This window comes from Ovis canadensis, chromosome 3 (genome assembly GCF_042477335.2).
Source record: "Ovis canadensis isolate MfBH-ARS-UI-01 breed Bighorn chromosome 3, ARS-UI_OviCan_v2, whole genome shotgun sequence".
Taxonomy (NCBI): Eukaryota; Metazoa; Chordata; class Mammalia; order Artiodactyla; family Bovidae; genus Ovis; species Ovis canadensis.
Genome location: NC_091247.1, coordinates 163,360,883 through 163,372,897, shown reverse-complemented (window position 1 = coordinate 163,372,897; position 12,015 = coordinate 163,360,883). Strand labels below are relative to the sequence as shown.

The window sequence follows — 12,015 nt, the reverse complement described above, 5'->3', positions numbered from 1 at the left end:
AACATGAAAACAGTTATCACTTCTCCACTTCCTTCAATTTAAAGTGGTCTGTCCATCATCGATCTTTTCGATGGCATCACATCTTTTTCTTTCACACAATTTACAAAGAATGTATCAGCTGTGTGTTCACTTTTTACCTCCTGTGCTCTCCACTAGGGCTCTGAGTTCAAGGATCAAGGCCATTCGTGCACCACTGCACAGCCAGCACCTAAGGCACAGCAGTACTTAGCACACGGAGGCAGCATACAGCAGTACTCAGCCAATGTATGAATAAACAAATGATTTGGAGGGCATCCGCCCAAATTCAATTTTGTTAGTTCTTAAAAACTTAGAGAGGTTGTCACAGAAAGAGGAAGTGCCTGATTTAACTGGTCTCCTACATAGTAGAAAATTCCAGTAAAAGATTTTTAAATGGTTTTTAAGTCAACAAACTTTTCCAATAATGAAAGTCAGCAGTATCTTTATTCTATACATATTTATTGTTGCTCCACAATGTACAACAATGCCTCAAACACTGGTAACAGAACAGATAACAGGTCTTCCCCTCAATATGTGATAACAAGAGTTGAGAGTTTACTATATAAAAGAAGTAAAGTAGAATATTTATTGCATTAAGTTCACAAGCTTGCAAAGATATAGCAGTGGAACGTCAATCTCAGTAATTGGATAATAACCTTTATAAGAAAAAGTGGGAAAATGTAGGTCTCAGTTTAAACCAATAAATCATGAGGTTATAAAACTAAAACAAGCAGTCAAATTTAGAGACAGAAAGCAGAACGGTGGTCACAAAAGGCTGAGGAGAGAGGAGAATGGGGAGTTAGTGTTTTACAGGCACGGAATTTCATTTGGGGAGGATGGAAAAGCTGTGGAGATGGATGGTAGTGATGGTTGCATGACAATTTGAATGTACTTAATGCCACTGAACTGTACACTTAATCAATCAGAATGATCAATTTTATGTTATGCACTTCTCCCACAATGAAAAAAAATAAAACTGAGTCACACAAGCTGATTATACCTTCTGAGAGTACGATCGTCATTTAGCGCCTCCATGTACAGAAGGGCTGGTCCTGAGTTTGTTACTGACTTCCACGTGCTCAAGGATGGAGAAACACCCCCAGAATCAGGATCTTCACATAAAGAAAGACAGCTGCATTTGACAAATGATGCATCATTATATGACTAGCAAGGAACCTCAAGGACACTTGACAGCTCATTTTTTACTCAAATTCCCTTTGAGGAACGTTCTCCAGGGCTATGAGATCCAGTGTTTTGTTTTGTTTTGTTTTTATTCTCTCACCTTCAAAACACAGAGAAAGTTTCACCTCTCAAGTAAAAAAAAAAAAAGTCTAACTCTGAAAAATCCTAAAACACAACCATCAGAAATGACTTCAGGATGCAATTGAGGTCTATTGACACAGCTCACTGGAAAATGTTACCAACACTTGAATTCCGTGTCTGTTCTCCGTGCCTTCTTCACACCACCACCAAGGGAAACAAAATTTAGAGTCAGGATGCAGGTGGCATATTATTGGGGGAGGGGGACTTTTTTGGATATAAAATGCAATGAATACAGTGACAACACTCCTTTGAGTTCTTCTCAGAATCAAGCAATCTACCAATCATTCATATGGAAAACAAAACCATAAACAGTGTCACTGGCAAGCCAGTCAACAGCATTTATTATCATGTACAGGGTACTAGTAGATAAAACAAAAGAAAGACTTATCGTTTGTCTTACAGGAGCTCAAAACAGGAAGGAAGATGATTTGTACTCCATATTTAGGGTAGAAAATCAGAACACAATGATGAAGAGTGTGGGCTCTGAAGTGAGACTAACTGTGATGCAATCACAATTCACAACTTGTTAGCTGCACATCATTAATAGTAACAAAGGGCTTAGCACACACCAGGAAGTTGGTCTATAATCCATCCCAGTTAATCCTCACCAACCCTATAAAGTACATACCACTCTTATTTTACACATAAACTCAGGTTATTTAAATTCCCTGAGGCTTAGTTTCGCTGAGAGGGTGAAAGGATTAATACCAACTCATACCATTGTTTGGCAAGTTAAATGAGTTAATGTGTAAAAAAAAAAAATTAAAATAGGATATTGTAGGCTCTCAATGAATGAATGCTGATACCATGGTTTAATTACTACATATTTATGGAAATAGCACATATTTGGAAAAGTTATTCTCAGGGAACATTTCAGAGACTGCTACTTTTTCTAATCACTGAACTGTTTATAAACACAATTCAGCAAATGTGTGTGTTCCTGTTATATGCAAGACACTGTACCAGACACTACAATATACACAAAGACATATGACAAAATTTCTATCATTAAGGTGTTTAAACCTTAATAAATGAATTTACAAGAAAATACATACTATCTTAAATTAAGACTGCTGACCAATGGACCAAGGGTTGGGGTTTTGTGTGAAATGTCCCTGTTCTGTGTATTCTGTTATATTCAGCATCATTCTTTTGTCCCATAAATGCAATTTGACATTTTTTCCTCTATGAAATATGACTTCCTACAAGTTAAATACTAGATAAGTTCACCCAAGCATGGTTTCTCTTTTCTCCACATTGATATGGCATATATTTTATAAACACCTGTACCAATTGAATACATGCTGATTTCCAATCACTGGTATGCAATTGTCTCAATAAAAGAAGATAAGCAGCCTGCATTCAGACATTCTATTTATAATGACAACCTAAGCTACCACACTCACTACTATTTTCTATGATTAGAATGAATGAAAATAAATTATCAATAATGAAAAAGCTTCTTATTCATCTCACATGGTGATGCGCTTTCAATTCCTACTGAGATTTCCAACTGTATTTGTGGTGAAATCTACCCAGAACGCTGATCTCAATTGGAAATCTTATAGTTTGGGAGAATGCAGGAAATTTCCCCAAGGAAATAGAGATATATGGTATAAGGCACTGGATAGTCTCACAGTAAATAAGTATTGAGCATATATAAGATGCCTGAGAGAATTTATAATGGAATATCTGACACTGTAACTAAGACATGTTATAAAATATCTCCTTTCTCTTCTGGGCAAACCCCATCAAAGTAAACTTTTGAAAGCAGTTAACTTGCTGAAATAACATAATAATTAGTCAAAATCCTTTTCATTTCACCACGAAATCTCTAGTACAACCAGTATCCCTTATCTTTCCAGGAAAGAATAGCAATACATATATATGATTAAATAGTGTTGCTAAGCAAAGGCTTAAGACAGTGTTTTTAAAATATATCTACAGATTTTAGCTGAGCACCAAAGAATTGATGCTTTTGAACTGTGGTGTTGGAGAAGACTCTTGAGAGTCCCTTGGACTGCAAGGAGGTCCAACCAGTCCATTCTGAAGGAGATCAGTCCTGGGTGTTCACTGGAAGGAATGATGCTAAAACTGAAACTCCAATACTTTGGCCGCCTCATGAGAAGAGTTGACTCATTGGAAAAGATCCTGATGTTGGGAGGGATTGAGGGCAGGAGGAGAAGGGACAACAGAGGATGAGATGGCTGTATGGCATCACTGACTCGATGGACATGAGTTTGAGTGAGCTCCGGGAGTTGGTGATAGACAGGGAGGCCTGGCGTGACACAATTCTTGGGGTTGCAAAGACTCAGACACGACTGAACAACTGAACTGAACTGAAGCTGAAATTAAATTAGAAAACTGATGTTTTATATCACACACAAAGCTTTTACTTCCTGAGCTTCCAATTTAATTGTTTTTAATTTTTTAGTGATATTTAACATTTTTAGTCAAGTTCACTTGTATTCATTTCAGTGTTGGATACCAAAGTTACCTCGTAATAATAATAATGAAATAATAATAATGAAAGACAGTCTCATCATTATAGATTAGACTGATGCCAAGCAGTCTCAACAGAATATTGAGAATTCTCATAAAGATATTTCATTGTTACTAAATGACTATCAATGTCACATCCTACACTGGTACTAGGCATATAACTTCAGGAAATGATGGAAAAGAGCAACACAAGCAAAGATAATTAAAATGCAGTACGAAAAGTGCTACACTAATGGGATATATAATATTAATACAAAGCTCCATAGAAGCACAGATGAATATGGACTCGCCAAAGACCCCATCCCTTTTTTCACCTGGAGAAGAGCTGAATTCTATTTTGAAAAGCTGATCCTCTATCTTGAAGAACAAATACTAGCTCACTAGGCAGAAAATTAAAACGAGCAAACAAAAACAAGAAAGGACATTCTCAGTAGAGAAAGAGACAAGACACATGGCCTACAGGTAGAAATAGACATGCTGTTTTTAGAAAATGTCAATTCCTTGTGTCAGTGAGTTGCCATACACACTCAAATGTACTGGCTGAGCACTATTTTCATGCCAGGCATTTTGCTAGACTAGGGAGCAGCAAATAGCACACAGACCAAATTTTTCCTGTTGCCTCATTTTGTATGGCCTGCAAACTAAGAACAATTTTTGTATTTTTAAGTGGATGAAAAAAATCAAGAGAAGAATATCATTTCAAGGTACATGAAAACTGTATGAAATTCCAATTTTAGTGTCCATCAACACAGTTGTATTGGAACACAGTCACATTTATACCTTTGCATATGGTCTATGGCCACTTTTGTGCTATGCTGGCAGAACTGAGTAGTTGGAACAGCAAAAGTACAGCCCACAAAGCCTAAAGCCTTTACTAAACTAGAGAAAGCTTGCAAATCCCTGTGCTAGATGATGGGCAAAGAAAACAAGGTCTAATTGTGGAGACGAACAAGGAAACAGACCTAATCTTAGAATATTATAGGAACAGTTAGGACATACAGCCCGAGGAACTATGAATAAGAAAGGTCTATGAAGCTGGATTAGGTTAAATTAGAAGAACAGATCATAAGGAACCTTGCCTGTCATGCTGCAAATTTCATTCTGAAAGCAATGGCAAGACTTTGCAGGGTGTTAAGACAGCCTATGACATAACTGATCTTCTATTTTAAAACAGCCATCCTGATCACAATGTAACTAACTATACTTATTGTCTTTTTCTGGCGAAGCAAATACAATACTGGGATGTAAGGACTATTTGCTCTTGGGAGAACTAAGGAGCATTCTTATCAGACAGCCGTCTTTCTTATTTACTTTCTCTCTCAATGAAATAATGATAATAACAATAATCATTATTGTTTATATATTGTTATTGTTATCATAATCGTGTGCTGTGCTTTAGTCACTCAGTAGTGTCTGACTCTTTGTAACCCCATGGACTGTAGCCCGCCAGGCTCCTCTGTCCATGGGGATTCACCAGGCAAGAATACTGGAGTGGGTTGCCATGCTCCTCTCCAGGGAATCTTCCCAACCCAGGAATCGAACCCAGATCTCCTGCCTTACTGGCAGATTCTTTACTGTCTGAGCCACCAGAGAAACCCAAAAATACTGAAGTGGATAGCCTATTCCTTCTCCAGGGGAACTTCCCAACCCAGGAATTGAACGGGGGTCTCCTGCATTGCAGGTGGATTCTTTACAACTGAGCTACCAGGGAAGCCCCAATAATAATAGCTAGTACTTATTGTAACTACTCATTAGGCAGTTGCTAAAAGTTTTACATATGTTAACTGTGCAAGTAATTCTTGCTGAACTGGAGACATATATACAATAACATGATTGGATTTAACCCTTTTTTTGGAAGAAAATATTTGTAGTGTTCAAATAACATGATTTTTTTCAATCCTACATGAATATATTGGAATTCCCTTGTAGCTCAGTCAGTAAAGAATCTGCCTGTAATGTAGGAGACCCAGGTTCAATTCCTGGGTGGGAAAGATCCCCTGAAGAAGGAAATGGCAACCCGCTCCAGTATTCTTGCCTGGAGAACCCCATGGACAGAGGAGCCTGGCAGGCTACACTCCATGGGGTCACAAGAGTTGGACACAACTTAGTGACTAAAGCACCACCAGCTGAAAATATTGAACACTTGTAGCATAACCTTAACTCCCTTTATCAAGCAAGACAGGTGGCTGAGCCATCATTCATTCATCCTCATTCATCACACCCTGCTATCAGGTGCTAAATGTCTCTCACGTGTCAGGAAGCAAAGTGAAGAGGCCAAGGTATACAACTGCAAATAGTTTTTTCTGTTCCCAGGAGTTTTTTCTGTTCCCAACAGTTAAATAAGAAAAGTAAACACACCACCAATCTCAGACCTGAAACCCAGTCACTGATCATTCCATCAACCCAGCATTATCCTGTTGGATACACCTAATCCTTGAAAACTTTCTTCTTAAAGTTTTCACTTCTAAATAGTTTTGTGGATCTGTGTTACAGTAAAGATGATAGAAAGATGGAAAGAGAATTAACAAGTACTGGTAATGAGAATGAAGCCAAAAAAGACAGAAGTCAGTGCTTCACACATGGTACTTTGGGCCTGTTTCCCAAAAACAAAGCTAATAAAATAACAAGGGATCACTACTTGGCATGACTAGCTTAGACATAGAGGGAAAAGGGCATAGGGGACAGGAGGTGGACCCACCAAGGTTAAGGACAAAAGGTGAACTTGCCTTCATTTATTCTAGAAAGTATTTCACACCTCTAAGTATTTTGCTTATATTAAATCAATGTTTTTAAGTTCAAATCTAAATTTAGCAATTACATGTACATCTAGGATACCAGTGTCTTATGGTGTATTTCCTAGGCTTAATCACTTCATTGGAAAATTAAATAATATCAGATGACAAAGAAGAAAGTTACCGTTGTGTTAGAGTATTGCCCACACACTAAAAGATTTACAAACCCAAGACTTATGGACCGCAAATTAGAAACTATGATTTTGTGATTAGAAAGATGCTAAAGTGTGTCTGGAATTCCCTGCAGACTTCTTACAGTAGCAATATGCCTTTGGGACTCACTAGAAAACAGTCCCAAGAGGGAAAGACAGCATGTTGTGCCTGTGTATATTTTTCAATGCACCTGAGATGGGTAGCTTTACCACTATACTTTCACTCTTTACATTCTAAACTTGACACTCTGGGATTAATCCCATTTTAAAATGGGATTTTAAAAGGCAAAGAGAAAAAAATCAGGTAGGGAAAACCACAGGTCTCTTCCCAAAACTTCCTACCAAATTTACCTCTCAATTTTTTTTTTCTATACTGTAAATTATCATCCTTATTGTGGTAACTAACCTCAGTTACCTTATTAGAAAGTTTAAAGAAGAGATAAATAGACATTTGTTAAGACTGTCAAGTCAGAAGTGCAGATTTGTTCTAAAGCACTTTTCTGTGTCTGACTTAATTCAAAGTTTTCCAACCTCAAGCTCAACTGTCTTGCCTCTACTGCTTGAAGGGATTCTGCTTCTACTCCTCTTACTTGCCGCGGATGCGGAGACGTTCTTTGCATCATTTGGACCCCTTCTTACCCATCTTACCACACCATAATTTGGTATGATCACCCTTAGCTACACTAGAAAAGTCAATGGACAGCTCCATGATCTCAGCATTCATTCTCCTTAGCTCTCTGTACAGACTTGATATATACTACCGAAAAGATAACTTTCCAAAACCTACAGCCTAAGTAACCTAACTGTATTACATGGGTTGAATAGTCCTGGAGAGTTTGATAAATTGGGTCTAGCAACAGATAAGGGCTTCCCTGGTGGCTCAGATGGGAAAGAATCTGTCTGCAATGCAAGAGACCCAGGTTCAAACCCTGGGTTGGGAAGATCCCTTGGAGAAGGGAATGGTTATTCACTCCAGTATTCTTGCCTGGAGAATCCCATGAACAGAGGAGCCTGGTGGGCAAAAGTGATTCTCATAGGCATAGCTTCTTCTAAAATGATTCTGTGCCAGTGTTCAAGGTGCCTAACTGACTGATTTGAACACAGCCTCTGCAGACTGTTTCTACTTTGTAGATAGATGAAACTCCTGTCCCACTGAGAAAGCATTCTGATTCCTACATAATGACAATCTATTATTTGACAGCTTTTTCTCAATAGGACAGAGATCAAAAAAATGTTATTGTGGACTGTTTCAACTCACAGAGAAGAGTTTCTACAGAAAACATATCTATATTTCAGGCAGACCAGGTAAAAATCAGCAAGAACATCTTATTGCTGTTTTGCTAATGCCAGTGTAAAAATATATATATATATGCTTTAACTTGCTTTGTATCACACTTAGTAAAGCATAATAAGCATGCATTTAAAAGGCATCTAATAAAGCATGTCTCAGAGATATTGCAGTTTCAGTTCCGGATCACTACAATACAAGAAATACTGCAACACACTGCAACACAGGTAAAAGTCCGATGAATTTTTTGGTTTCACAATACCTATATGTCTACACTACATTGTAGCCATTAAGTGTACAATAGCATTGTCTAAATAAGTTACACACCTTTATTAAAATATGTTATTGCTAAGACATGCTAGCTATCATCTGAGCCTTCAGCTAGTCCCAAGTATTTTGCTGCTGGAGGGTCTTGCCTTGATCTTGATGGCTACTAACTGATCAGAATGGTGGCTGCTGAAGGTTAGGGGGGCTGGGGCAATTTCTTTGGAAAAAAGAAAAGACAATGATGAAATGTGCTGCATCAGTTGACCTTTCCTTTCACTAACAATTTCTTTATGGTATGCAATGCTGTTTGATAGCATTTTACCCACAGCAGAACTTCTTTGAAGATTGGAATCAATCCTCTCAAACTGTGCTTCTGCTTTATTAACTAAACTTATGTACTATTCTAAATCTTTTGTTGTCATCTCAATGGTCTTTTGAGCATCTTTACCAGGAGTAGATTGCATCTCAATAAGTCATTTATTTGCACACCATAAGAAGCAACTCATTTGCTAAAATTTTATCATGAGATTGCAGCAATTCAGTCACATCTTCAGGCTCCACTTCTGATTCTAATTCTCTTGGTATTTCCACCACATCTGCAGATGCTTCCTGGTCCACTTAAGTGTGGAAGCTCTCAAAGTCATCCAGGATGGCTGGAATCAGCTTCTTCCAAACTCCTGTTACTGTTGATATTTTGACTTCTTCCCATGAATAACAAATGTCCTTAATGGCATCTAGAATGGTGACTCCTTTCCAGAAGGTTTTCAATTTACAGTTGACCCTTGAACAATGAGGGAGTTCAGGATGCCAACCTTCAATATAGTTCAAAACTGCAAGTAACTTACAGTTGGCCTTCAGCATCCACAGGTTCATCATGTAGTACTTCAGTATTCACTATCGAAAACAATCTGCATAGAAGAAGACCCACGAAGTTCAAGTTGCATTATTCAAGGGCCAACTCTACTTTGCCCAGATCCATCAGAGGAGTCATTATCTATACCAGCCATAGCCTCATGAAATGTATTTCTTAAAGCATAACATTTGAAAGTAGAAACTACCCCTTGATCTATGAACTGCAAAACAGATGTTGCATTAGTGAGCAGGAAAACAATAGCAATCTCATATATCATAGCCATGTATGAATGTGAGAGTTGGACCATAAAGAAAGCTGAGCGCCGAAGAACTGACACTTTTGAACTGCAGTGTTGGAAAAGACTCTTGAGAGTCCCTTGGACTGCAAAGAGATCAAACCAGTCCATCCTAAAGGAAATCAGTCCTGAATATTCATTGGAAGGACTGATGCTAAAGCTGAAACTCCAATACTTTGGCCACCTTACGCAAAGAGCTGACTCATTTGAAAAGACCCTGATGCTGGGAAAGATTGAAGGCGGGAGGACAAGGGGATGACAGAGGATGAGACAGTTGGATGACATCACCAACTCGATGAACATGAGTTTGAGTAAGCTCCGAGAGTTAGTGATTGGCAGGGTAGCCTGGCATACTGTAGTCCATGGGGTCGCAAAGAATTGGACCCGACGGCATGACTGAATTGAACTGAACTGACCATCTGCATCAGAATTCTTGGGTGACCAAGTGCATTATCAATGAGTAATACTACTTTGAAAGAAAATTTTTGTGGCAGTAAGTCTCAACAGTGCTTCCCTGGTGGCTCAGATGGTAAAGAATCTGCCTGCAATGCAGGAGACCCAGGTTTGATCCCTGGGTCGGGAAAATCCCCAGGAGAAAAGAATGGCAACCCACTCCAGTATTTTTGCCTGGAGAATTCCATGGACAGAGGAGCCTGGAGGTCTACAGTCCATGGGGTCGCAAAGAATTTGACACTACTGAGCAGCTAACCCTTCACTTCAAGTCTCAATAGTAGGCTTAAAAATCTGAGAAAACCATGTTGTAATCAGATGTGTTGTCATCCATGCTTTGTTATTCAATTTCTAGAGCACAGGAAGAGCAGATTCAGCATAAGCCTTAAAGGGCCCTAGGATTTTCAGAATGGTAAATGATCACTAGTTTCAACTTCAAGCCACCAGCTGCCTATGCTTTGAGCTCTGAGGCCAGAGCCACTGACTTCTCCTCTCTAGCTATGAAAGTCCTACGCAGCCTCTTCTTCCAATAGAAGGCTCTTTTGTCTACAGTGAAAATCTGTTGTTTGGTGTAGCCACCATCATCCATAACCCTGGCTAGACCTCCAGGATCACTTGCTGCAGCTTCTACATCAGCACTTGCTGCTTCACCTTGCAGCTGTATGTTATGGAAATGGCTTCTTTCCTTCAACCTCATGAGTGAGCCTATACTAGTGGCAAACTTTTCTTCGTAGCTTCCTCGCCTCTCTCAGCTTCAAATCACTGAAGAGAGTTAGGGCCTTGCTCTCGATTAGGTTTTGGCTTAAGGGAATTTTGTGGTTAGTCTGATCTTCTGTCTAGACCACTACAACTTTCTCCATATCAACAATAAGACTGTTTCACTTTTTTTTTTAATCATTTGTGTGTTCACTGAAGTGTCAATTTTAATTTTCTTCAAGAAATGTTTCTTTATATTCACAACTTGGCTACCTGACACAAAATGTCTGGCTTCCAGCCTGTCTCAACTTTCGACACACCTTCCTCACTAAGCTTAATCATTTCTAGCTTTTGATTTAAAGTGACAGGCATAAGACTCTTTTTTTCACTAGAACATTAAAGACCACCGTAGGGTTATTAATTGACCTGATTTCAATACTGTTGTGTCCCAGGGAATAGGGAGACCCAAGGAGAGTTAGAGAGATGGGGAAAGAGTTGGTCGGTAGAACAGTCAGGATACACACATTTATCCATTAAGTTTGTGCTTTATATGGGTAAGGTTTAGGCACCCCAAAACAATTAACATTAAAGATCATTGACCGCATCACTACAAATATAATAATAATGAGAAACTTGAAGTATTGTAAGAATTATCAAAATAAGACACAGAGTAAGAAATGCTGTTTAAAAAATCACACCAACAGATTTGCTCAATGAAGGGTTGCTACAAAACTTCAATTCATACAAGATACAGTATCTGCAAAGTGCAAAAAAGTAACACGTAATACAATGAGGTGTGCCTGTAATGAAAGATATGTTTTATGAGAAAAATTGTAACCAAATCCAAATTTTATTTTCTAGTTCTGACTTTTAAGTTTTGGTTTTCCATCTTAAGTGCAATATAAACTAGAGCTTCTACCTAGAGAAAAACTCTAATAAAAAATATTGAGCACCTACTATGTACACTGTACAGAAAGCCAAAATGAGTAAGTAGTCTAGACTTTAAAATAACATATATTAACATGGCAAACAATCAACCTTGTTTCATTTTTTTATACCATATATATTTTAGCACTTTTGGAAACCAAATCAATGAGGACCACTAATATTTTATATCTTAAGGGATTAAAAATATCTAATAATGCAATAATTAGAAGGGGCATTCACATCATGCTTTTTAGATAAAGAAACACTAACAATGAAAAAGATTAGTCAGAATTAGTCAACTGCCTTTCTCTAGCCCTCTGACAAACCTCTGGTGAAATGGGAAGGTTGGTTAGGTGTTCCGCTTAGGTGATTTCCATTGCTCACTTGTGTCAGGAAGGTTGACCTGAGCAGATGGATGTAGCCAATGTGAGAAGTCACACAAAGAAGAGAGA

General features: G+C 38.3%; 1 protein-coding gene and 1 pseudogene across 1 annotated transcript in view; both read right to left on the bottom strand.

Moving 5' to 3' along the window:
* TAFA2 (TAFA chemokine like family member 2) overlaps positions 1 to 12,015 on the bottom strand; it is a 565,802-nt gene that overhangs the window by 353,107 nt on the left and 200,680 nt on the right. The gene's annotated exons all lie outside the window — the stretch shown is intronic.
* On the bottom strand, positions 8,434 to 11,026 carry LOC138436354 (tigger transposable element-derived protein 1-like; annotated as a pseudogene).